The sequence below is a fragment of the Callithrix jacchus genome, chromosome 14 (genome assembly GCF_049354715.1).
Source record: "Callithrix jacchus isolate 240 chromosome 14, calJac240_pri, whole genome shotgun sequence".
Lineage (NCBI taxonomy): Eukaryota > Metazoa > Chordata > Mammalia > Primates > Cebidae > Callithrix > Callithrix jacchus.
Genome location: NC_133515.1, coordinates 4,681,943 through 4,708,037, shown reverse-complemented (window position 1 = coordinate 4,708,037; position 26,095 = coordinate 4,681,943). Strand labels below are relative to the sequence as shown.

The 26,095-nt window shown below is 48.0% G+C and overlaps 1 protein-coding gene across 4 annotated transcripts in view; it reads right to left on the bottom strand.

The window, feature by feature from the left end:
• Positions 1-733: 733 nt before the first annotated feature.
• LOC144579136 (serine/threonine-protein kinase PAK 4-like) overlaps positions 734-26,095 on the bottom strand; it is a 118,098-nt gene continuing 92,736 nt past the window's right edge. For 2 of the 4 annotated variants that reach the window (XM_078348379.1, XM_078348378.1), the window contains exon 15: positions 734-26,095. This exon is cut by the window's right edge and continues 20,587 nt beyond it. The gene's annotated coding sequence lies outside the window, so the exon portion shown is untranslated. The other 2 variants (XM_078348380.1, XM_078348381.1) reach the window with 1 other exon arrangement.

Below are 26,095 nucleotides of genomic sequence, written 5' to 3'. Positions count from 1 at the left end.
AACTTGCCTTATGTATCTGGGTGCTCCTGCATTGGGTCCATATATGTTTAGGATTGTTAGCTCTTCTTGTTGTATTGATCCTTTTACCATTATGTAATGGCCTTCTTTGTCTCTTTTGATCTTTGTTGCTTTAAAGTCTATTTTATCAGAGATGAGAATTGCAACTCCTGCTTTTGTTTGCTTTCCATTAGCTTGGTAAATATTCCTCCATCCCTTTATTTTGATCCTTTGTGTATCCTTACATGTGAGATGGGTTTCCTGGATACAGCACACTGATGGGTTTTGGATTTTTATCCAATTTGCCAGTCTGCATCTTTTGATTGGTGCATTTAGTCCATTTACATTTAGGGTTAATATTGTTATGTGTGAATTTGATACTGCCATTTTGATGCTAAGTGGCTGTTTTGCCTGTTAGTTTTTGTAGATTCTTCATTATGTTGAAGCTCTTTAGCATTCAGTGTGATTTTGGAATGGCTGGTACTGGTTGATCCTTTCTATGTGTAGTGCCTCTTTTAGGAGCTCTTGTAAAGCAGGCCTGGTGGTGACAAAATCTCTGAGTATTTGCTTGTTCGCAAAGGATTTTATTTTTCCTTCACTTCTGAAGCTCAGTTTGGCTGGATATGAAATTCTGGGTTGAAAGTTCTTTTCTTTAAGAATGTTGAATATTGGCCCCCACTCTCTTCTGGCTTGTAGAGTTTCTGCCGAGAGATCTGCTGTGAGTCTGATGGGCTTCCCTTTGTGGGTGACCCGACCTTTCTCTCTGGCTGCCCTTAGTATTCTCTCCTTTATTTCAACACTGTTGAATCTGACGATTATGTGCCTTGGGGTTGCTCTTCTTGCGGAATATCTTTGTGGTTTTCTCTGTATTTCTTGCAATTGAGTGTTGGCCTGTCTTGCTAGGTGGGGGAAATTTTCCTGTATGATGTCCTGAAGAGTATTTTCCAGCTTGGATTCATTCTCTTTGTCTCCTCCTGGTACACCTATCAAATGTAGGTTAGGTCTTTTCACATAGTCCCACATTTCTTGGAGACTTTTTTCATTCTTTTTTGCGCTTTTTTCTCTGATCTTGGTTTCTCGTTTTATTTCATTGAGTTGGTCTTCGACTTCAGATATTCTTTCCTCTGCTTGATCAATTTGGCTATTGTAACTTGTGTTTGCTTCGCGAAGTTCTCGTATTGTGTTTTTCAGCTTCTTTAATTCATTCATATTCCTCTCTAAGTTATCCATTCTTGTTATCATTTCCTCGAATCTTTTTTCAAATCTTTTTTCAAGGTTCTTAGTTTTTTTGCATTGATTTAATACATGATCTTTTAGCTCACAAAAGTTTCTCATTATCCATCTTCTGAAGTCTAATTCCGTCATTTCGTCACAGTCATTCTCCGTCCAGCTTTGTTCCCTTGCTGGTGAGGAGTTTTGGTCTTTTCTAGGAGGCGATGTGTTCTGGTTTCGGGTGTTTTCCTCCTTTTTGCGCTGGTTTCTTCCCATCTTTGTGGATTTGTCCGCTGGTCGTCTGCGTAGTTGCTGACTTTTCCATTGGGTCTCTGAGTGGACACGCAGAAGGTTGATGATGAAGTATTTCTGTTGCTTGATTTTCCTTCTACCAGTCTAGCCCCTTCACTGTACGACTGCTGAGGTCCACTCCAGACCCTGCTTGTCTGGGGTGCACCTCTAGCATCTGTGGCACAGCGAGGGATGCTACCAGTTACTTTTTCTGCTATCTTTGTCCCAGGATGATGCCTGCCTAATGTCAGTCTCTTGGATATAGAGGGGTCAGGGAGCTGCTTGAGGAGACAGTTTGTACTTTATAGGGGTTTAATTGCTGAGCTGTGCCCTCTGTTGTTCCTTCAGGGCTGTTAGGCTGCTATGTTTGATTCTGCTGCAACAAAGCTCATTAAAGAACCCTTTTTTTTTTCCTCAAATGCTCTGTGTTGAGGGGTTTGGGTTTTATTTTTGGATGTTTGATGAGGTGTCCTGCGCAGCTAGAAGGCAGACTAGCCACTGTTTGGCTGCCGAGGCTCCACCCTGCTTTTCTGTGATTTGTCCCGTTCCTACAGGCTCTGCTGTGGTCTCTGCCATGCCCTGAGGTGGAGTCTCTTCGTTGTAGCGTGTTGCCTCAGCAACGGCAGGCTGCGTCAGCAGTGGGCGTGTATCTCAGTAGGGACGGGTTGCCTCGGCAACGGCTGGCTGCGTCAGCAGTGGCCGTGTATCTCAGTTGAGGCGGGTTGCCTCGGCAATGGCTGGCTGCGTCAGCATTGGGCGTGTATCTCAGTTGGGGCAGGTGCCTCGGTAGTGGTGGACGCCCCTCCCCCACAGAGCGTCTCGGGCCATCTGCTCGGGATAGTTTGAAATCGCGGTTTTGTTCGTCCTACTGGGTATCCCAAACGATCTGTCCCTACAATCCCCTGGGCTGGGCTTCTGTCCAAGTCTCGTTCAGTCTCAAGTCCAGATCTCTCAAGTCTCAGGTTGCCGGTGCAACAAGGCACCTGGACAAGCGCGCCCTGTGGGGATTGCTGGGTAGGACCGGCCGCCGCCGCCCCGGCTGCCGGCTTCGCCAGGCAGACCTACTGCCTGGTGTCCCGTGTCTTTTTTATACTTGGGAGTTTCCCAGTTCTGTGGGCAACAAAGATCAGTCTGGTAATGCAGCTCAGACTCACCATTTGCGGATTCAACGCGAGCTCCAATCCTGGGTTGTTCTCACAGTGCCATCTTGAGTCCTCCTCCTATCTGCTTTGAATTTTATCTGGCTCAGAGCTCCATCTACTCTGAGATCCATATTGTTCAGAGCTCCATTTTCCAGTGTTCCAATCACGTTGAGTTTCATCTTGCTCTGAGCACCATCTGCTTTGAGCTCGATTCAACTCAAGCTCCATCTGCTCTGAGCTCTATCATGCTCAGAACTGCATCATCTCTGAGCTCCATCTTGCTCAGAGCTCCATCTGCTCTGAATTTTACCTTGCTCAGAGCTCCGTCTGCTCTGTACTGTACCTTGCTGAGAGCTCGGTCTGCTAATATTTCCATTTGCTCTGAGCTTCCACTTGCTCAGAGCTCCATCTGTTCAGAGCTTCATATGCTCTGAGCTTTATCATTCACAGAGCTTACTCTACTAAGAGTTCCATCTGCTCTGAGCTTTATTTAGTTCAGAGCTCTTTCTCCTCTGAGCTCCATTTGCTCTGAGGTCCAATTGCTCAGTGCACCATCCTATTCAGAGATCCATCTTGCTCAGAGATCCATCTGCTCTGAGCTTTTCTTGCTCACAGCTCCGTCTGCTCTGAGCTTCATCTTGCTCAGAGCTCTACATTCTCTGAGTTCCCACTTGCTCAGACCTCCATCTCCTCTGAGCTCCAACTTGCTCAGTGCTCAAATCACTCTGCGCTTCCTCTTGCGGTAAACACTATCTGCACTGAGCTCCTTTCACTCCAAGCTCCCTGTAGCTCATAGCTCAATGTGACACACAGGAAAGTCAGCTGCAAGCAATATTTCTTCTCGTCCGAGCTTAATCTTTTCAGAGCTTCACCTGCTCAGATCTCCATCTGCTCTAAGCTTCCATTTGCTCAGAGCTCCATCTGCTCAGATCCCCATCGACTCTGAGCTTTATCTTGCTCAGATCTCCATCTGCTCGTAGCTCTGTCTTGCTCAGAGCTCGTTTTGTCTGAGCTTAATCTTCTCGAAGCTTAACCTGCTCAGAGCTCCATCTGCTCTGAGCTCTAGTTTGCTCAGAACAGCATTTGCTCTTACCACCATCTTGCTCAGAGCTCCATCTGTTCTGAAGTTTATCTTGCTTTGAGCTCCACCTTGCTCAGTTCTCCGTCTGCTCTGAGCTTTGTCTTGCTCAGAGCTCCATCTGCTTTGACCTGCACCTTTCTCAGTGCTCCACTCACTTCGAGTACAAACTTGCTCTCAGCACCATCTTCTCTGAGCTTTTTTACTCCAGGTTCCAACTGTTCTGAGCTTCCTCTTGCTCAGAGCTCCATCTACTCCGAGCTCCAACTTGCTCAGTGTTCCATCTCGCCCTCTGCACCGTCTGCTTTGAGCTCCGATTACTCCAGGCTCCATCTAGCTCTTTGCCCCATCTTAACAAAGGAACATCAGAGCTGGGCTCCATCTTCTTTGGAGCTTCTTCTTGTCTGAGCTTTACCTGCTGAGAGCTTCGTCTGCTCTGAGCTCTATCTTTCTCTGAGCTCCATCTGTTCAGACCTCCATCAGCTTTGAGCATTATTTAGCTCAGATCTCCATCTTCTCTGAGCCCTGTCTTGCTCAGTGCTCCTTCTTGTCTGAGCTTAATCTGCTCAAAGATTAACCGGCTCAGAGCTGCATCTGCTCTGAGCTCCATCTTGCTCAGTTTTCCAATCACGTTGGTTTCCATCTTGCTCTGAGCACTATCTGCTCTGAACTCCATTCACTCCAAACTCAATATAGCTCTTAGCTCAATGTCACACAGAGGAACATCAGCTCCAAGCTCCATCATGCTTGGAGCTCCTTCTTTTCGGAGCTTAATCTTCTCAGAGCTTAACGTGATCAGATCTCCGTCTGCTCTTAGCTTTACCTTGCTCAGAGCTCCGTCTGCTCAGATCTGCATTGGCTCTGAGCTCTATCTTGCTCATAAATCCATCTGCTCTTAGCTGCATCTTGCTCAGACCTCCTTCTGTCTGAGCTTAATCTGCTGGGATCTTAATCTGCTCAGAGCTCTACCTGCTCTGAGCTCTATCTTGCTCAGAACTCCAACTGCTGTGACCTCCATCTTGCTCAGAACTCCATCTCCTCTGAACTTTATCTTCCGCAGAGCTCCATCTACTCTGGGCTCCAATTTGCTCAGAACTCCATCTGCTCTGAAGTTTATCTAGCTCAGAGCTTGATCTGCTCCGATCTCCATCTTACTCAGAGCTCCATCTGCTCTGATCTCCATCTTGCTCGGTGCTGCATTCACTCCAAGTTCCATCTTGCTCTCAGCAACATCTGCTCTGAGCTCTTTTCACTCCAAGCTCCATCTGCCCTCAGCTTCATTTTTGTCGGAGCTCAGTCTGCTCTGAGCTTCATCTTGCTCAGAAGTCCATCTGCTCTGAAATTTTTCTTGCTCAGAGCTCCATTTGCTCTGAGCTCCATCTTGCCCAGAGCTCCATCTGCTGTGAGTTTCACCTAGCTGAGAGCGCTATCTGCTCTGAGCTCCATCTTGCCCAGAGCTCCATCTGCTGTGAGTTTCACCTAGCTGAGAGCGCTATCTGCTCTGAGCTCCACCTTGCTGAGAGCTTCATCTGCTCTGAGCTCCGTCTTGCTAAGGGCTCCCTCTGCTCTAAGCTCCAACTTGCCCAGACCTCCATCTGCTCCGAGTTCCATCTTGATCTGTGCTATTTTTACTCCAAGTCCAATCTAGCTTTTAGCTCCATCTTAAGAGAGTAACATCAGCTCCAGGCTACAAAATACTTGGAGCTCGTTCTTGTCTGAGATTTATCTGCTCAGAGCTCCATCTGCTGAGCACTCCATCTGCTTTAAGCCCTGTTCTCTTAGAGCTCCATATGCCCTGAGCTCCATTTGCTCTTTGGTTCAATCACTCCGAGCCCCATCTTGCTCTGAGCACTATCTGCTCTGAGCTCCACCTGCTCTGAGCTCCTTTCACTCCAAGCTCCTTCTAGCTCATGGCTCCATCTTACACAGCCCCAAGCTCCATGTTACTTGGAACTTCTTCTGGTCTGAGCTTAAGCTTCTCAGAATTTAACCTGCTCAGAGCTCCATTTGCTCTGACTTCTACCTTGCTCAGAGCTACATCTGCTCAGAGCTCGCTCCGCTCTGAGCTGCATCTTGCTCAGAACTCCATTGGCTCTTAGCTCGATCTTGCTCAGAGCTTTATCTGCTTTGAATTTTATCTGGCTCAGAGCTCCATCTACTCTGAGATCCATATTGTTCAGAGCTCCATTTTCCTCAGTGTTCCAATCACTTCGAGTTTCATGTTGCTCTGAGCACCATCTGCTTTGATCTCGATTCAACTCAAGCTCCATCTGCTCTGAGCTCTATGATGCTCAGAACTCCATCATCTCTGAGCTCCATCTGGCTCAGAGCTCCATCTGCTCTGACGTTTACCTTGCTCAGAGCTCCGTCTGCTCTGAACTGTACCTTGCAGAGAGCTCGATCTGCTAAGATTTCCATTTGCTCTGAGCTTCCACTTGCTCAGAGCTCCCTCTTTTCAGAGCTTCATATGCTCTGAGCTTTATCTTTCGCAGAGCTCAATCTGCCAAGAGTTCCATCTGCTCTGAGCTTTACTTAGTTCAGAGCTCCTTCTCCTCTGAGCTCCATTTGCTCTGAGCTCCATGTTGCGCAGTGCTTCAATCATTCCGAGCTCCATCTTGTTCTGAGCACTACCTGCTCGGAGCTCCTTTCACTCCAAGCTCCATCTAGCTCATGGCTCCATCTTACACAGCTCCAAGCTCCATCTGGCTTGGAGCTCCCTCTTGTCTGAGCTTAAGCTTCTCATAATTTAACCTGTTCAGAGCTCCATTTGCTCTGACTTCTACCTTTCTCGGAGATCCATCTGCTCAGAGCTCTCTCCACTCTGAGCTGCATCTTGCTCAGAACTCCATTGGCTCTTAGCTCGATCTTGCTCAGAGCTCCATATGCTTTGAATTTTACTGGCTCAGAGCTCCAGCTACTCTGAGTTCCATGTTTTTCAGACCTCCATCTTCCACAGTGCTTCAATCACTTCGAGTTTCTTCTTGCTCTGAGCACCATCTGCTTTGAGCTCATTTCAACTCAAGTTCCATCTGCTCTGAGCTCTGTGATGCTCAGAACTCCATCCTCTCTGAGCTCCATCTTACTCAGAGCTCCATCTGCTCTGATGTTTTCCTTGCTCAGAGCTCCGTCTGCTCTGAACTGTACCTTGCTAAGAGCTCGATCTGCTAAGATTTCCATTTGCTCTGAGCTTCCACTTGCTCAGAGCACCATCTGTTCAGAGCTTCATATGCTCTGAGCTTTATCTTTCACAGAGCTAGATCTGCTAAGAGTTCCATCTGCTCTGAGCTTCATTTAGTTCAGAGCTCTTTCTCCTCTTAGCTCCATTTGCTCGAACTCCATGTTGCTCAGAGCACCATCCTATTCAGAGCTCCATCTTGCTCAGAAATCCATCTGCTCTGAGCTTTTCTTGCTCACAGCTCCGTCTGCTCTGAGCTCCATCTTTCTCAGAGCTCTACATTCTCTGAGCTCCCACTTGCTCAGATCTCCATCTCCTCTGAGCTCCAACTTGCTCAGTGCTCAAATCACTCTGAGCTTCCTCTTGCGGTGAAAACCATCTGCACTGAGCTCCTTTCACTCCAAGCTCCCCGTAGCTCATAGCTCAATGTGACACACAGGAAAGTCAGCTGCAAGCAAGATTTCTTCTCTCCCGAGCTTAATCTTTTCAGAGCTTCACCTGCTCAGAGCTCCATCTGCTCTGAGCTTCCATTTGCTCAGAGCTCCATCTGCTCAGATCCCCATCGACTCTGAGCTTTGTCTTGCTTTGTCTTGCTCAGATCTCCATCTGCTCTTAGCTCTGTCTTGCTCAGAGCTCCTTCTTGTCTGAGCTTAATCTTCTCGAAGATTAACCTGCTCAGAGCTCCATCTGCTCTGAGCTTTATTTTGCTCAGAACTGCATTTGCTCATACTTCCATCTTGCTCAGAGCTCCATCCGTTCTGAAGTTTATCTTGCTTTGAGCCCCACCTTTCTCAGATCTCCATCTTCTCTGAGCTTTGTCTTGCTCAGAGTTCCAGCTGCTGAGAACTTCATCTGCTTTAAGCCCTGTTCTCTCAGAGCTCCATCTCCTCTGAGCTCCATCTTGCTCAGTGCTTCAATCACTCCAAGCTGCATCTTGCACTGAGCACTACCTTCTCGTAGTTGCTTTCACTCCAAGCTCCATCTAGCTCATGGCTCCATCTTACACAGCGCCAAGCTCCATCTTGCTTGGAGCTCCCTCTGCTCTGAGCTTAAGCATCACAGAATTTAACCTGTTCAGAGCTCCATTTGCTCTGACTTCTATCTTACTCAGAGCTCCATCTGCTCAGAGCTCTCTCTGCTCTGAGCTGCATCTTGCTCAGAACTCCATTGGATCTTAGCTTGATCATGCTCAGAGCTCCATATGCTTTGAATTTTATCTGGCTCAGAGCTCCACCTGCTCTGAGCTCCATATTGTTCAGAGCTCCATCTTCCACCGTGCTCCCATCACGTCGAGATTCTCTTGCTCTGACCACCATCTGCTTTTAGCTCGATTCAACTCAAGCTCCATCTGCTCTGAGCTCTGTCATGCTCAGAACTCCATCGTCTCTGAGCTCCATCTTGCTCAGAGCTCCAACTGCTCTGACGTTTACCTTGCTCAGAGCTCCGTCTGCTCTGAACTGTACCTTACAGAGGGCTCGATCTGCTAATATTTCCATTTGCTCTGAGCTTCCACTTGCTCAGAGCTCCATCTGTTCAGAGCTTCATATGCTCTGAGCTTTATCTTTCGCAGAGCTCCATCTGCTAAGAGTTCCATCGGCTCTGAGCTTTATTTAGTTCAGAGCTCTTTCTCCTGTGAGCCCCATTTGCTCTGAGCTCAGTGTTGCTCAGAGCACCATCCTATTCAGAGCTCCATCTTGCTCAGAGATCCATCTGCTCTGAGCTTTACTTGCTCACAGCTCCGTCTGCTCTGAGCTCCATCTTGCTCAGAGCTCTACATTCTCTGAGCTCCCACTTGCTCAGACCTCCATCTCCTCAGAGCTCCAACTTGCTCAGTGCTCAAATCACTCTGAGCTTCCTCTTGCGGTAAACACTATCTGCACTGAGCTCCTTTCACTCCAAGCTCCCTGTAGCTCATAGCTCAATGTGACACACAGGAAAGTCAGCTGCAAGCAAGATTTCTTCTCGTCCGAACTTAATCTTTTCATAGCTTCACCTGCTCAGAGCTCCATCTGCTCTGAGCTTCCATTTGCTCAGAGCTCCATCTGCTCAGATCCCCATCGACTCTGAGCTTTATCTTGCTCAGATCTCCATCTGCTCTTAGCTCTGTCTTGCTCAGAGCTCGTTCTTGTCTGAGCTGAATCTTCTCGAAGCTTATCCAACTCAGAGCTTCATCTGCTCTGAGCTCTATTTTGCTCAGAACTGCATTTGCTCTTACCTCCATCTTGCTCAGAGCTCCATCTGTTCTGAAGTTTATCTTGCTTTGAGCTCCACCTTGCTCAGATCTCCATCTGCTCTGAGATTTATCTTGCTCAGAGCTCCATCTGCATTGACCTCCACCTTTCTCAGTGCTCCACTCACTTCAAGTACAAACTTGCTCTCAGCACCATCTTCTCTGAGCTTTTTCACTCCAGGTTCCCACTGTTCTGAGCTTCCTCTGGCTCAGAGCTCCATCTGTTCCTATCTCCAACTTGCTCAGTGCTCCATCTCGCCCTCTGCACCGTCTTCTTTGAGCTCCGATTACTCCAGGCTCCATCTAGCTCTCTGCCCCATCTTATCAAAGGAACATCAGATCAGGGCTTCGTCTTCTTTGGAGCTCCTTCTTGTCTGCGCTTTACCTGCTCAGAGCTTCGTCTGCTCTGAGCTCTATCTTTCTCTGAGCTCCATCTGGTCAGATCTCCATCAGCTTTGAGCATTATTTAGCTCAGATCTCCATCTGCTCTGAGCCCTGTCTTGCTCAGTGCTCCTTCTTGTCTGAGCTAAATCTGCTCAAACTTAACCTGCTCAGAGCTGCATCTGCTCTGAACTCCATCTTGCTCAGTCTTCCAATCACGTTGGTTTCCATCTTGCTCTGAGAACTATCTGCTCTGAGCTCCGTTCACTCCAAACTCAATCTAGCTCATAGCTCAATGTGACACAGAGGAACATCAGCTCCAAGCTGAATCTTGTTTGGAGCTCCTTCTCCTCGGAGCTTAATCTTCTCATAGCTTAACGTGATCAGATCTCCATCTGCTCTGAGATTTACCTTTCTCAGAGCTCCGTCTGCTCAGATCTGCATTGTCTCTGAGCTCTATCTTGCTCATATCTCCATCTGCTCTTAGCTCCATCTTGCGCAGACCTCCTTCTGTCTGACTTTAATCTGCTCGGATCTGAACCTGCTCAGAGTTCTATCTGCTCTGAGCTCTATCTTGCTCAGAACTCCATCTGTTGTGACCTCCATCTTGCTCAGAGCTCCATCTCCTCTGAACTTTATCTTCCGCAGAGCTCCATCTACTCTGGGCTCCAATTTGCTCAGAAATCCATCTGCTCTGAAGTTTATCTAGCTCAGAGCTTGATCTGCTCTGATCTCCATCTTACTCAGAGCTCCATCTGCTCTGATCTCCATCTTGCTCGGTGCTCCATTCATTCCAAGTTCCATCTTGCTCTCAGCAACATCTTCTCTGAGCTCTTTTCACTCCAAGCTCCATCTGCCCTCAGCTTCATTTTGCTCGGGGCTCCATCTGCTCTGAGCTTCATCTCACTCAGTAGTCCATCTGGTCGGAACTTTTTCTTGCTCAGCACTCCATTTTCTCTGAGCTCCATATTGCCCAGAGCTCCATCTGCTGTGAGCTTCACATTGCTGAGAGCGCTATCTGCTCTGAGCTCCACCTTGCTGAGAGCTTCATCTGCTCTGAGCTCCGTCTTGCTAATGGCTCCCTCTGCTCTAAGCTCCAACTTGCTCAGACCTCCATCTGCTCCGAGTCACATCTTGATCTGTGCTCTTTTTACTCCAAGTCCAATCTAGCTTTTAGCTCCATCTTAAGAGAGTAACATCAGCTCCAGGCTCCAAATTACTTGGAGCTGTTTCTTGTCTGAGATTTATCTGCACAGAGCTCCATCTGCTGAGAACTCCATCTGCTTTAAGCCCTGTTCTCTCAGAGCTGCATATGCTTGTAGCTCCATTTGCTCTTTGGTTCAATCTCTCCGAGCTCCATCTTGCTCTGAGCACTGTCTGCACTGAGCTCCACCTGCTTTGAGCTCCTTTCACTCCAAGCTCCATCTAGCTAATGGCTCGATCTTACACAGCTCCAAGCTTCATCTTACTTGGAGCTTCCTCTGGTCTGAGCTTAAGCTTCTCAGAATTTAACCTGTTCAGAGCCCCATTTGTTCTGACTTCTACCTTGCTCAGTGCTCCATATGCTCAGAGCTCCATCTTCTCTGACGTTTACCTTGCTCAGAGCTCCGTCTGCTCTGAACTGTACCTTGATAAGAGCTCGATCTGCTAAGATTTCCATTTGCTCTGAGCTTCCACTTGCTCAGAGCTCCATCTGTTCAGAGCTTCATATGCTCTGAGCTTCATCTTTCGCAGATCTCAATCTGCTAAGAGTTCCATCTGCTCTGAGCTATATTTTGTTCAAAGCTTCTTCTCCTCTGATCTCCATTTGCTCTGAGCTCCATTTTGCTCAGAGCACCATCCTATTCAGAGCTCCATCTTGCTCAGAGATCCATCTGCTCTGAGCTTTTCTTGCTCACAGCTGCGTCTGCTCTGAGCTCCATCTTGCTCAGAGCTCTACATTCTCTGAGCTCCCACTTGCTCAGTGCTCAAATCACTCTGAGCTTCCTCTTGCGGTAAACACTATCTGCACTGAGCTCCTTTCACTCCAAGCTCCCTGTAGCTCATAGCTCAATGTGACACACAGGAAAGTCAGCTGCAAGCAAGATTTCTTCTCGTCCGAGCTTAATCTTTTCAGAGCTTCACCTGTTCAGAGCTTCATCTGCTCTGAGCTTCCATTTGCTCAGAGCTTCACCTGTTCAGAGCTCCATCTGCTCTGAGCTTCCATTTGCTCAGAGCTCCATCTGCTCAGATCCCCATCGACTCTGAGCTTTATCTTGCTCAGTTCTCCATCTGCTCTTAGCTGTCTTGCTCAGAGCTCCTTCTTGTCTGAGCTTAATCTTCTCGAAGCTTAACCTGCTCAGAGCTCCATCTCCTCTGAGCTCTATTTTGCTCAGAACTGCATTTGCTCTTACCTTCATCTTGCTCAGAGTTCCATCTGTTCTGAAGTTTATCTTGCTTTGAGCTCCACCTTGCTCAGATCTCTATCTCCTCTGAGATTTGTCTTGCTCAGAGCTCCATCTTCTTTGACCTCCACCTTTCTCAGTGCTCCACTCACTTCGAGTACAAACTTGCTCTCAGCATCATCTTCTTTGAGCTTTTTCACTCAAGGTTCCAACAGTTCTCAGCTTCCTCTTGCTCAGAGTTCCATCTGCTCCGAGCTCCAATTTGCTCAGTGCTCCATCTCGCCCTCAGCACCGTCTGCTCTGAGCTCCGTTCACTCCAGGCTCCATCTAGCTCTTTGCCCCATCTTAACGAAGGAACATCAGGTCCGGTCTCCGTCTTCTGTGCAGCTCCTTCTTGTCTGAGCTTAACCTGCTCAGAGCTTCATCTGGTCTGAGGTCTATCTTTCTCTGAGCTCCATCTGTTCAGATCTCCATCGGCTCTGAGCTTTATTTAGCTCAGATCTCCATCTGCTCTGAGCTCTCTGTTGCTCAGAGCTCCTTCTTGCCTGAGCTTAATTTGCTCGGACCTTCGGCTGCTCAGAGCTCTGTCTTCTCTGAGCTCTATCTTGCTCAGAACTCCATGTGCTGTGACCTCCATCTTGCTCAGGGCTCCATCTCCTCTGAACCTTATCTTCCGCAGACCTCCATCTACTCTGGGCTCCAATTTGCTCAGAACTCTATCTTCTCTGACTTTTATCTAGCTCATAGCTTGATCTGCTCTGATCTCCATCTTATTCAGAGCTCCTTCTGTTCTGATGTCCATGTTGCTCAATGCTCCATTCACTCCAAGTTCCGTCTTGCTCTCAGCAACATCTGCTCTGAGCTCTTTTCACTCTAATCTCCCTCTTCCCTCAGCTTCATTTTGCTCGGAGCTCCATCTGCTGTGAGCTTCATCTCGCTCAGAAATCCATCTTCTCTGCATTTCTTTTGCTCGGAGCTCCATTTGCACTGAGCTCCATTTGCCCAGAGCTCCATCTGTTGTGAGCTTCACCTTGCTGAGAGTGCTATCTGCTCTGAGCTCCACCTTGCTGAGAGCTTCATCTGCTCTGAGCTCCGTCTTGCTAAGTGCTCCCTCTGCTCTAAGTTCCAACTTGCTCAGACCTCCATCTGCTCCGAGTCCCATCGTGCTCATTGCTCTTTTTACTTCAAGTCCAATCTAGCTTTTAGCTCCATCTTAAGAGAGTAACATCAGCTCGAGGCTCCAAAATGCTTGGAGCTGTTTCTTGTCGGAGCTTTATCTGCTCAGAGCTCCAGCTGCTGAGAACTCCATCTGCTTTAAGCTCTGTTCTCTCAGAACTCCATCTCCTCTGAGCTTCATCTTGCTCAGTGCTTCAATCACTTAGAGCTCCATCGTTCTCTGAGCACTACCTGCTCGGAGCTCCTTTCACTCCAAGCTCCATCTAGCTCATGGCCCCATCTTACACATCTCCAAGCTCCATCTTGCTTGGAGCTCCCTCTGGTCTGAGCTTAAGCTTTTCAGAATTTAACCTGTTCAGAGCTCCATTTGCTCTGACTTCTACCTTACTCAGAGCTCCATCTGCTCAGAGCTCTCTCCACTCGGAGCTGCATCTTGCTCAGAACTCTATTGGCTCTTAGATCGATCTTGCTCAGAGTTCCATATGCTTTGAATTTTATCTGGCTCAGAGCTCCACCTGCTCTGATCTCCATATTGTTCAGAGCTCCATCTTCCACCGTGCTCCCATCACTTCGAGTTTCGTCTTGCTCATAGCACCATCTGCGTTGAGCTCGTTTCAACTCAAGCTCCATCTGCTCTGAGCTCTATCATGCTCAGAACTCCATCCTCTCTGAGCTCCATCTTGCTCAGAGCTCCATCTGCTCTGACGATTACCTTGCTCAGAGCTCCATCTGCTCTGAACTGTACCTTGCTGAGAGCTCGATCTGCTAAGATTTCCATTTTCTCTGAGCTTCCACTTGCTGAGAGCTCCATCTGTTCAGAGCTTCATATGCTCTGAGCTTTATCTTTCGCAGAGCTCCATCTGCTAAGAGTTCCATCTGCTCTGAGCTTTATTTCGTTCAGAGCTCTTTCTCCTCTGAGCTCCATTTGCTCTGAGCTCCATTTTGCTCAGAGCACCATACTATTCAGAGCTCCATCTTACTCAGAGATCCATCTGCTCTGAGCTTTTCTTGCTCACAGCTCCGTCTGCTCTGAGCTCCATCTTGCTCAGAGCTCTACATTCTCTGAGCTCCCACATGCTCAGACCTCCATTTTGCTCAGAGTACCATCCTATTCAGAGCTCCATCTTACTCAGAGATCCATCTGCTCTGAGCTTTTCTTGCTCACAGCTCCGTCTGCTCTGAGCTCCATCTTGCTCAGAGCTCTACATTCTCTGAGCTCCCACTTGCTCAGACCTCCATCTCCTCTGAGCTCCAACTTGCTCAGTGCTCAAATCACTCTGAGCTTCCTCTTGCGGTAAACACTATCTGCACTGAGCTCCTTTCACTCCAAGATACCTGTAGCTCATAGCTCAATGTGACATACAGGAAATTCAGCTGGAAGCAAGATTTCTTCTCGTCCGAGCTTAATCTTTTCAGAGCTTCACCTGCTCAGATCTCCATCTGCTCTGAGCTTCTGTTTGCTCATAGTTCCAACTGCTCAGATCCCCATAGACTCTGAGCTTTATCTTGCTCAGATCTCCATCTGCTCTTAGCTGTCTTGCTCAGAGCTCCTTCTTGTCTGAGCTTAATCTTCTCGAAGCTTAACCTGCTCAGAGCTCCATCTGCTCTGAGCTGTAGTTTGCTCAGAACAGCATTTGCTCTTACCTCCATCTTGCTCAGAGCTCCATCTGTTCTGACGTTTATCTTGCTTTTAGCCTTACCTTGCTCAGGTCTCCATCTGCTCTGAGCTTTGTCTTGCTCAGAGCTCCATCTCCTTTGACCTCCGCCTTTCTCAGTGCTGCACTCACTTCGAGTACAAACTTGCTCTCAGCCCCATTTTCTCTGAGCTTTTTCACTCCAGGTTCCAACTGTTCTGAGCTTCGTCTTGCTCAGAGCTCCATCTGCTCCGAGCTCCAATTTGCTCAGTGCTCCATCTCGCCCTGTGCACCGACTGCTTTGAGCTCTGATTACTGCAGGCTCCATCTAGCTCTTTGCCCCATCTTAACAAAGGAACATCAGATCAGGGCTCCGTCTTCCTTGGAGCTCCTTCTTTTCTGAGCTTTACCTGCTTAAAGCTTCGTCTACTCTGAGCTCTATTTTTCTCTGAGCTCCATCTGTTCAGACCTTCGTCGGTTTTGAGCTTTATTTAGCTCAGGGCTCCATCTGCTCTGAGCTCTGTCTTGCGCAGTGCTCCTTCTTGTCTGAGCTTAATCTGCTCAAAACTTAACCTACTCAGATCTGCATCTGCTCTGAGCTCCATCTTGCTCAGTTTTCCAAGTACGTTGGTTTCCATCTTGCGCTGAGCACTATCTGCTCTGAGCTCCATTCATTTCATATTCAATCTAGCTAATACCTCAATGTCACACAGAGGAACATCAGCTCCAAGCCCCATCTTGCTCAGAGCTCTTTCTTGTCGGAGCTTAACCTTCTCAGAGCTTAACATGATCAGATCTCCATCTGCTCTGAGCTTTCCCTTGCTCAGAGCTCCGTCTGCTCAGATCTGCATTGGCTCTGAGCTCTATCTTGCTCATATCTCCATCTGCTTAGCTCCATATTGCTCAGACCTTTTTCTGTCTGAGCTTAATCTACTCGGATCTTAACCAGCCCAGAGCTCTATCTGCTCTGAGCTCTATCTTGCTCAGAACTCCATCTGCTGTGACCTCCATCTTGCTCAGAGCTCCATCTCCTCTGAACTTTCTCTTCCGCAGAGATCCATCTACTCTGGGCTCCAATATGCTCAGAACTCCATCTGCTCTGAAGTTTATCTAGCTCAGAGCTTGATCTGCTCTGATCTCCATCTTACTCAGAGCTCCATCTGCTCTGATCTCCATCTTGCTCGGTGCTCCATTCATTCCAAGTTCCATCTTGCTCTCAGCAACATCTTCTCTGAGCTCTTTTCACTCCAAGCTCCATCTGCCCTCAGCTTCATTTTGCTCGGGGCTCCATCTGCTCTGAGCTTCATCTCGCTCAGAAGTCCATCTGCTCTGAACTTTTTCTTGCTCCGAGCTCCATTTTCTCTGAGCTCCATCTTGCCCAGAGTTCCATCTGCTGTGAGCTTCACTTTGTTGAGAGCGCTATCTGCTCTGAGCTCCACCTTGCTGAGAGCTTCATCTGCTCTAAGCTTCGTCCTGCTAAGGGCTCCCTCTGCTCTAAGCTCCAACTTGCTCAGACTTCCATCTGCTCCGAGTTCCATCTTGATCTGTGCTCTTTTTACTCCAAGTCCAATCTAGCTTTTAGCTCCATCTTAAGAGAGTAACGTCAGCTCCAGGCTCCAAAGTACTTAGAGCTCTTTCTTTTCTGAGATTTATCTGCTCAGAGCTCCATCTGCTGAGAACTCCATCTGCTTTAAGCCCTGTTCTCTTAGAGCTCCATATGCTCACAGCTCCATTTGGTCTTTGCTTCAATCACTCCGAGCTCCATCTTGCACTGAGCACTATCTGCACTGAGCTCCACCTGCTCTGAGCTCCTTTCACTCCAAGCTCCAACTAGCCTATGGCTCCACTCCATCTTACACAGCGACAAGCTCCATCTTACTTGTAGCTTCCTCTGGTCTGAGCTTAAGCGTCTCAGAATTTAACCTGCTCAGAGCTCCATTTGCTCTGAATTCTACCTTGCTCAGAGCTCCATCTGCTCAGAGCTCTCTCCGCTCTGAGCTGCATCTTGCTCAGAACTCCATTGGCTTTTAGCTCAATCTTGCTCAGAGCTTTATTTGCTTTGAATTTTATCTGGCTCAGAGCTCCATCTACTCTGAGATCCATATTGTTCGGAGCTCCATTTTCAACAGTGTTCCAATCACGTCGAGTTTCATCTTGCTCTGAGCACCATCTGCTTTCAGCTCGATTCAACTGAAGCTCCATCTGCTCTGAGCTCTATCATGCTCAGAACTCCATCATCTCTGAGCTCCATCTGGCTCAGAGCTCCGTGTGCTCTGAACTGTACCTTGCTGAGAGCTTTATCTGCTAAGATTTCCATTTGCTCTGAGCTTCCACTTGCTCAGAGCTCCATCTGTTCAGAGCTTCATATGCACTGAACTTTATCTTTCACAGAGCACTATCTGCAAAGAATTCCATCTGCTGTGAGCTTTGTTTTCTTCAGAGCTCCTGCTCCTCTGAGCTCCATTTGCTCTGAGCTCCATCTTGCTCAGTGCTTCAATCACTCTGAGCTCCATCTTGCTCTGAGCACTACCTGCTCGGAGCTCCTTTTACTCCAAGCTTCATCTAGCTCATGGCTCCATCTTACACAGCTCCAAGCTCCATCTTGCTTGGAGCTCCCTCTGGTCTGAGCTGAAGCTTCTCAGAATTTAACCTGTTCAGAGCTCCATTTGCTCTGACTTCTACCTTACTCAGAGCTTTGTCTGCTCAGAACTCTCTCCGCTCAGAGCTGCATCTTGCTCAGAACTCCATTGGCTCTTAAGTCGATCTTGCTCAGAGCTCCATATGCTTTGAATTTTATCCGGCTCAGAGCTCCACCTGCTCTGAGCTCCATATTGTTCAGAGCTCCATCTTGCACAGTGCTCCAATCACTTCGAGTTTCGTCTTGCTCTGAGCACCATCTGCTTTGAGCTCGTTTCAACTTAAGCTCCATCTGCTCTGAGCTCTGTCAGGCTCAGAACTCCATCCTCTCTGAGCTCCCTCTTGCTCAGAACTCCATCTGCTCTGACGTTTACCTTGCTCAGACCTCCGTCTGCTCTGAATTGTACCTTGCTGAGAGCTCGATCTGCTAAGATTTCCAATTGCTCTGAGCTTCCACTTGCTCAGAGCTCCATCTGTTCAGAGCTTCATATGCTCTGAGCTTTATCTTTCGCAGAGCTCCATCTGCTAAGAGTTCCATTTTCTCTGAGCTTTATTTAGTTCAGAGCTCTTTCTCCTCTGAGCTCCATTTGCTGTGAGCTTCATGTTGCTCAGAGCACCATCCTATTCAGAGCTCCATCTTGCTCAGAGATCCATCTGCTTTGAGCTTTTCTTGCTCAGTATTCCATCTGCTCTGAGCTCCATCTTGCTCAGACCTCTACATTCTCTGAGCTCCCACTTGCTCAGACCTCCATCTCCTCTGAGCTCCAACTTGCTCAGTGCTCAAATCACTCTGAGCTTCCTCTTGAGGTAAACACTATCTGCACTGAGCTCCTTTCACTCCAACCTCCCTGTAGCTCATAGCTCAATGTGACAAACAGGAAAGTTAGCTGCAAGCAAGATTTCTTCTCGTCCGAGCTTAATCTTTTCAGAGCTTCACCTGTTCAGAGCTCCATCTGCTCTGAGTTTCCATTTGCTCAGAGCTCCATGTGGTCAGATCCCCATCGACTCTGAGCTTTATCTTGCTCAGATCTCCATCTGCTCTTAGCTCTGTCTTGCTCAGAACTCCTTCTTGTCTGAGTTTAATCTTCTTGAAGCTTAACCTGCTCAGAGCTCCATCTGCTCTGAGCTCTAGTTTGCTCAGAGTTGCATTTGCTCTTACCTCCATCTTGCTCAGAGCTCCATCTGTTCTGAGGTTTATCTTTCTTTGAGCTCCACCTTGCTCAGATCTCCATCTGCTTTGAGCTTTATCTTGCTCAGAGCTGCATCTGCTTTGACCTCCACCTTTCTCAGTGCTCCACTCACTTCGAGTACAAACTTGCTGTCAGCACCATCTTCTCTGAGCTTTTTCACTCCAGGTTCCAACTGTTCTGAGCTTCCTCTGGCTCAGAGCTCCATCTGCTGCAAGCTCCAACTTGCTCAGTGCTCCATCTCGCCCTCAGCACCGTCTGCTTTGAGCTCTGATTACTCCAGGCTCCATTTAGCTCTTTGGCCCATCTTAACAAAGGAACATCAGATCAGGGCTCCGTCTTCTTTGGAGTTTCTTTTTGTCTGAGCTTTACCTGCTCAGAGCTTCGTCTGCTCTGAGCTCTATCTTTCTCTGAGCTCCATCTGTTCAGACCTCCATCGGCTTTGAGCTTTATTTAGCTCTGATCTCCATCTGCTCTGAGCTCTGTCTTGCTCAGTGCTCCTCCTTGTCTGAGCTAAATCTGCTCAAAGCTTAACCTGCTCAGAGCTGCATCTGCTCTGAACTCCATCTTGCTCAGTTTTCCAATCACGTTGGTTTCGTCTTGCTGTAAGAACTATCTGCTCTGAGCTCCGTTCACTCCAAACTCAATCTAGCTCGTAGCTCAATGTCACACAGACGAACATCAGTTCCAAGCTCCACCGTGCATGGAGCTCTTTTTGTCGGAGCTTAATCTTCTCAGAGCTTAACGTGATCAGATCTCCATCTGCTCTGAGCTTCACCTTGCTCAGAGCTCCGTCTGCTCAGATCTACATTTGCTCTGAGCTCTATCTTGCTCATATCTCCATCTGCTCTGAGCTCCATCTTGCTGAGACCTCCTTCTGTCTGAGCTTAATCTGCTCAGATCTTAACCAAGTCAGAGCTCTATCTGCTCTGAGCTCTATCTTGCTTAGAACTCCATCTGCTGTGACCTCCATCTTGCTCAGAGCTCCATCTCCTCTGAACTTTATCTTCTGCAGAGCTCCATCTACTCTGGGCTCCAATTTGCTCAGAACTCCAACTGCTCTGAAGTTTATCTAGCTCAGAGCTTGATCTGCTCTGATCTCCATCTTACTCAGAGCTCCATCTGCTCTGATCTCCATCTTGCTCGGTGCTGCATTCACTCCAAGTTCCATCTTGCTCTCAGCAACATCTGCTCTGAGCTCTTTTCACTCCAAGCTCCATCTGCCCTCAGCTCCATTTTGCTCAGAGCTCCATCTGCTCTGAGCTTCATCTCGCTCAGAAGTCCATCTGCTCTGAACTTTTTCTTGCTCAGAGCTCAATTTGCTCTGAGCTCCATCTTGCCTAGAGCTCCATCTGCTGTGAGATTCACCCTGCTGGGAGCGCTATCTGCTCTGAGCTCCACCTTTCTGAGAGCTTCGTCTGCTCTGACCTTCGTCTTGCTAAGGGCTCCCTCTGCTCTAAGCTCCAACTTGCTCAGACCTCCATCTGCTCCAAGTTCCATCTTGATCTGTGCTCTTTTTACTCCAAGTCCAATCTAGCTTTTAGCTCCATCTTAAGCGAGTAACATCAGCTCCAGGCTCCAAAATACTTGGAGCTCTTTCTTGTCTGTGATTTATCTGCTCAGAGCTCCATCTGCTGGGAACTCCATCTGCTTTAAGCCCTGTTCTGTAAGAGCTCCATATGCTCTCAGCTCCATTTGCTCTTTGGTTCAATCACTCCGAGCTCCATCTTGCTCTGAGTACTATGTGCTCTGAGCTCCACCTGCTTTGAGCTCCTTTCACTCCAAGCTCCATCTAGCTCATAGCTCCATCTTACACAGCGGCAAGCTCCATGTTACTTGGAACTTCCTCTGGTATGAGCTAAAGCTTCTCAGAATTTGACCTGTTCAGAGCTCCATTTGCTCTGACTTCTACCTTACTCAGAGCTCCATCTGTTTAGAGCTCTCTCCGCTCTGAGCTGCATCTTGCTCAGAACTCCATTGGCTCTTAGCTCGATCTTGCTCAGAGCTCCATATGCTTTGAATTTTATCTGGCTCAGAGCTCCACCTGCTCTGAGCTTCATATTGTTCAGAGCTCCGTCTTCCACAGGGCTCCAATCACTTCAAGTTTTGTCTTGCTCTGAGCACCATCTGCTTTGAGCTCGTTACAACTCAAGCTCCAACTGCTCTGAGCTCTATGATGCTCAGAACTCCATCCTCTCTGAGCTCCATCTTGCTCAGAGCTCCATCTGCTCTGAATTTTACCTTGCTCAGAGCTCCGTCTGCTCTGAACTGTCCCTTGCTGAGAGCTCGATCTGCTAAGATTTCCATTTTCTCTGAGCTTCCACTTGCTCAAAGCTCCATCCGTTCAGAGCTTCATATGCTCTGAGCTTTATCTTTCGCCGAGATCAATCTGGTAAGAGTTCCATCTGCTCTGAGCTTTATTCAGTTTAGAGCTCTTTCTCCTCTGAGCTCCATTTGCTCTGAGATCCATTTTTCTCAGAGCACCATCCTATTTAGAGCTCCATCTTGCTCAGAGATCCATCTGCTCTGAGCTCTTCTTTCTCACAGCTCCGTCCACTCTGAGCTCCATCTTGCTCAGAGCTCTACATTCTCTGAGCTCCCTCTTGCTCAGCCCTCCATCTCCTCTGATCTCCAACTTGCTCAGTGCTCAAATCACTCTGAGCTTCCTCTTGCGGTAAACACTATCTGCACTGAGCTCCTTTCACTCCAAGCTCCCCGTAGCTCATAGCTCAATGTGACACACACGAACGTCAGCTGCAAGCAAGATTTCTTCTCGTCCGAGCTTTATCTTTTCAGAGCTTCACCTGCTCAGATCTCCATCTGCTCTGAGCTTCCATTTGCTCAGAGCTCCATCTGCTCAGATCCCCATCGACTCTGAGCTTTATCTTGCTCAGATCTCCATTTGCTCTTAGCTGTCTTGCTCAGAGCTCCTTCTTGTCTGAGCTTAATCTTTCTGAAGCTTAACCTGCTCAGAATCCGATCTGGTCTGAGCTCTATTTTGCTCAGAACTGCATTTGCGCTTACCTCCATCTTGCTCAGAGCTCCATCTGTTCTGAACTTTATCTTGCTTTGAGCTCTACCTTGCTCAGATCTCCATCTGCTCTGAGCTTTGTCTTGCTCAGAGCTCCATCTGCTTTGACCTCCACCTTTCTCAGTGCTCCACTCACTTCGAGTACAAACTTGCTCTCAGCACCATCTTCTCTGAACTTTTTCACTCAAGGTTCCAACAGTTCTCAGCTTTCTCTTGCTCAGAGCTCCATCTGCTCCAAGCTCCAACTTGCTCAGTTCTCCATCTCGCCCTCAGCACCATCTTCTCTGAGCTCCGTTCACTCCAGGCTCCATTTAGCTCTTTGCCCCATCTTAACAAAGGAACATCAGGTCCGGTCTCCGTCTTCTGTGCAGCTCCTTCTTGTCTGAGCTTAACCTGGTCAGAGCTTCGTCTGGTCTGAGGTCTATCTTTCTCTGAGCTCCATCTGTTCAGATCTCCATCGGTTCTGAGCTTTATTTAGCTCAGGTCTCCATCTGCTCTGTGCTCTCTGTTGCTCAGAGCTCATTCTTGCCTGAGCTTAATCTGCTTGGAGCTTAGCCTGCTCGGACCTTAGCCTTCTCAGAGCTCTATCTGCTCTGAGCTCTATCTTGCTCAGAACTCCATGTGCTGTGACCTCAATCTTCCTCAGAGCTCCATCTCCTCTGAACCTTATCTTCCGCAGAGCTCCATCTACTCTGGGCTCCAATTTGCTCAGAGCTCCATCTGCTCTGACTTTTGTCTAGCTCAGAGCTTGACCTGCTCTGATCTGCATCTTAGTCAGAGCTCCATCTGTTCTGATGTCCAGCTTGCTTAATGCTCCATTTATTCCAAGTTCTATCTTGCTCTCAGCAACATATGCTCTGAGCTCTTTTCACTCCAAGCCCCATCTGCCCTCAGCTTCAGTTTGCTCGGGGCTCCATCTGCTCTGAGCTTCATCTCGCTCAGAAATCCATCTTCTCTGGAGTTTTTTTTTGCTCGGAGCTCCATTTGCTCTGAGCTCCATTTGCGCAGAGCTCCATATGCAGTGAGCTTCACCTTGCTGAGAGCGCTATCTGCTCTGAGCTCCACCTTGCTGAGAGCTTCATCTGCTCTGAGCTCCGTCTTGCTAATGGCTCCCTCTGCTCTAAGCTCCAACTTGCTCAGACCTCCATCTGCTCCGAGTTCCATCTTGATCTGTGCTATTTTTACTCCAAGTCCAATTTAGCTTTTAGCTCCATCTTAAAGAGTAACATCAGCTCCAGGCTCCAAAATACTTGGAGCTGTTTCTTGTCTGAGATTCATCTTCTCAGAGCTCCATCTGCTGAGAACTCCATCTGCTTTAAGCCCTGTTCTCTCAGAGCTCCATATGCTCTGAGCTCCATTTGCTCTTTGGTTCAATCACTCCGAGCCCCATCTTGCTCTGAGCACTATCTGCTCTGAGCTCCACCTGCTCTGAGCTCCTTTCACTCCAAGCTCCATCTAGCTCATGGCTCCATCTTACACAGCTCCAAGCTCCATCTTACTTGGAACTTCCTCTGGTCTGAACTTAATCTTCTCAGAATTTGACCTGTTCAGAGCTCCATTTGCTCTGACTTCTACCTTGCTCAGAGCTCCATCTGCTCAGAGCTCTCTCCGCTCTGAGCTGCATCTTGCTCAGAACTCCATTAACTCTTATCTCCATCTTGCTCAGAGCTTTATCTGCTTTGAATTTTATCTGGCTCAGAGTCCATCTACTCTGAGATCCATATTTTTCAGAGCTTTTTTTCCCACAGTGTTCCAATCACTTCGACTTTCATCTTGCCCTGAGCACCATCTGCTTTGAGCTCGATTCAACTGAAGCTCCATCTGCTCTGAGCTCTATCATGCTCAGAACTCCATCATCTCTGAGCTCCATCTGCCTCCGAGCTCCATCTGCTCTGCCATTTACCTTGCTCAGAGCTCCGTTTGCTCTGAACTGTACCTTGCTGAGAGCTTGTTCTGCTAAGATTTTCATTTGCTCTGTGCTTCCACTTGCTCAGAGCTCCATCTGTTCAGAGCTTCATATGCTCTGAGCTTTATCTTTCACAGAGCTCAATGTGCTAAGAGTTCCATATGCTCTGAGCTTTATTTAGTTCAGAGCTCCTTCTCCTTTGAGTTCCATTTGCTCTGAGCTCCATGTTGCTCAGAGCACCATCCTATTCAGAGCTCCATCTTGCTCAGAGATCCATCTGCTCTGACCTTCATCTTGCTCAGAGCTCCATCTCCTCTGAACCTTTTCTTCTGCAGAGCTCCATCTACTCTGAGCTCCAATTTGCTCAGAACTCCATCTGCTCTGAAGTTTATCTAGCTCAGAGCTTGATCTGCTCTAATATTTATCTTACTCAGAGCTCCATCTTCTCTGATCTCCATCTTACTCGGTGCTCCATTCACTCCAAGTTCCATCTTGCTCTCAGCAACATCTGCTCTGAGCTCTTTTCACTCCAAGTTCCATCTGCCCTCAGCTTCATTTTGCTCGTTGCTCCACCTGCTCTGAGCTTCATCTCGCTCAGAAGTCCATCTGCTCTGAACTTTTACTTGCTCAGAGCTCCATTTGCTCTGAGTTCCATCTTGCCCAGAGCTCCATCAGTTGTGAGCTTCACCCTGATGAGAGCGCTATCTGCTCTGAGCTCCACCTTGCTGAGAGCTTCATCTGCTCTGAGCTCTGTCTTGCTAAGGGCTCTCTCTGTTCTAAGCTCCAACTTGCTCAGACGTCCATCTGCTCCGAGTTCCATCTTGATATGTGCTCTTATTACTCCAAGTCCAATCTAGCTTTTAGCTCCATCTTAAGAGAGTAACATCAGCTCCAGGCTCCAAAATACTTGGAGCTGTTTCTTGTCTGAGACTTATCTGCTCAGAGCTCCATCTGTTGAGAATTCCATCTGCTTTAAGCCCTCTTCTCTCAGAGCTCCATATGCTCTGAGCTCCATTTGCTCTTTGTTTCAATCACTCTGATCTCCATTTTCTCTGAGCACTATCAGCTATGATACCTGCTCTGAGCTCCTTTTACTCCAAGCTTAAAGTAGCTCATGGCTCCATCTTACACAGCTCTAAGCTCCATCTTACTTGGAGCATCCTCTGGTCTGAGCTTAAGCTTCTCAGAATTTAACCTGTTCAGAGCTCCATTTTCTCTGACTTCTACCTTGCTCAGAGCTCCATCTGCTCAGAGCTCTACCCGTTCTGAGCTGCATCTTGCTCAGAACTCCATTGGCTCTTAGCTCGATCTTGCTCAGAGCTTCATATTCTTTGAATTTTATCTGGCTCAGAGCTCCACCTGCTCTGAACTTCATGTTGTTCAGAGCTCCGTCTTCCACAGTGCTCCAATCACTTCGAGTTTCTTCTTGCTCTGAGCACCATCTGCTTTGAGCTCGTTTCAACTCAAGCTCCATCTGCTCTGAGCTCTGTCATGCTCAGAACTCCATCCTCTCCGAGCTCCATCTTGCTCAGAGCTCCATCTGCTCTGAGGCTTTCCTTGCTCAGAGCTCCGTCTGCTTTGAAATGTACCTTGCTGAGAGCTCGATCTCCTAAGAGTTCCATTTGCTCTGAGCTTCTACTTGCTCAGAGCTCCATCTGTTCAGAGCTTCATACGCTCTGAGCTTTATCTTTCGCAGAGCTCCATCTGCTAATAGTTCCATCTGCTCTGAGCTTTATTCAGTTCAGAGCTCTTTCTCCTCTGAGCTCCATTTGCTCTGAGATCCATGTTGCTCAGAGCACCATCCTATTCAGAGCTCCATCTTGCTCAGAGATCCATCTGCTCTGACCTTTTCTTGCTCACAGCTCCGTATGCTCTGAGCTCCATCTTGCTCAGAGCTCTACATTCTCTGATCTCCCACATGCTCAGACCTCCATCTCCTCTGAGCTCCAACTTGCTCAGTGCTCAAATCACTCTGAGCTTCCTCTTGCGGTAAACACTGTCTGCACTCAGCTCCTTTCACTCCACGCTCCCTGTAGCTCATAGTTCAATGTGACACACAGGAAAGTCAGCTGCAAGCAAGATTTCTTCTCGTCCGAGCTTAATCTTTTCAGAGCTTCATCTGCTCAGAGCTCCATCTGCTCTGAGCTTCCATTTGCTCAGAGCTCCATCTGCTCAGATCCCCATCGACTCTGAGCTTTATCTTCCTCAGATCTCTATCTGCTATTAGCTCTGTCTTGCTCAGAGCTTTTTCTTGTCTTAGCTTAATCTTCTCGAAGCTTAACCTGCTCAGAGCTCCATCTGCTCTGAGCTCTAGTTTGCTCAGAACTGCATTGCCTCTTACCTCCATCTTGCTCAGAGCTCCATTTGTTCTGAAGTTTATCTTGCCTTGAGCTCGACCTTGCTCAGATCTCCATCTGCTCTGAGCTTTATCTTGCTCAGAGCTCCATCTGCTTTGACCTCCACCTTTCTCAGTGCTCCACTCACTTCGCGTACAAACTTGCTCTCAGCATCATCTTCTCTGAGCTCTTTTCACTTCAGGTTCCAACTGTTCTGAGCTTCCTCTTGCTCAGAGCTCCATCTTCTCCGAGCTCTAACTTGCTGAGTCCTTCATCTCGCCCTCTTCACCGTCTGCTT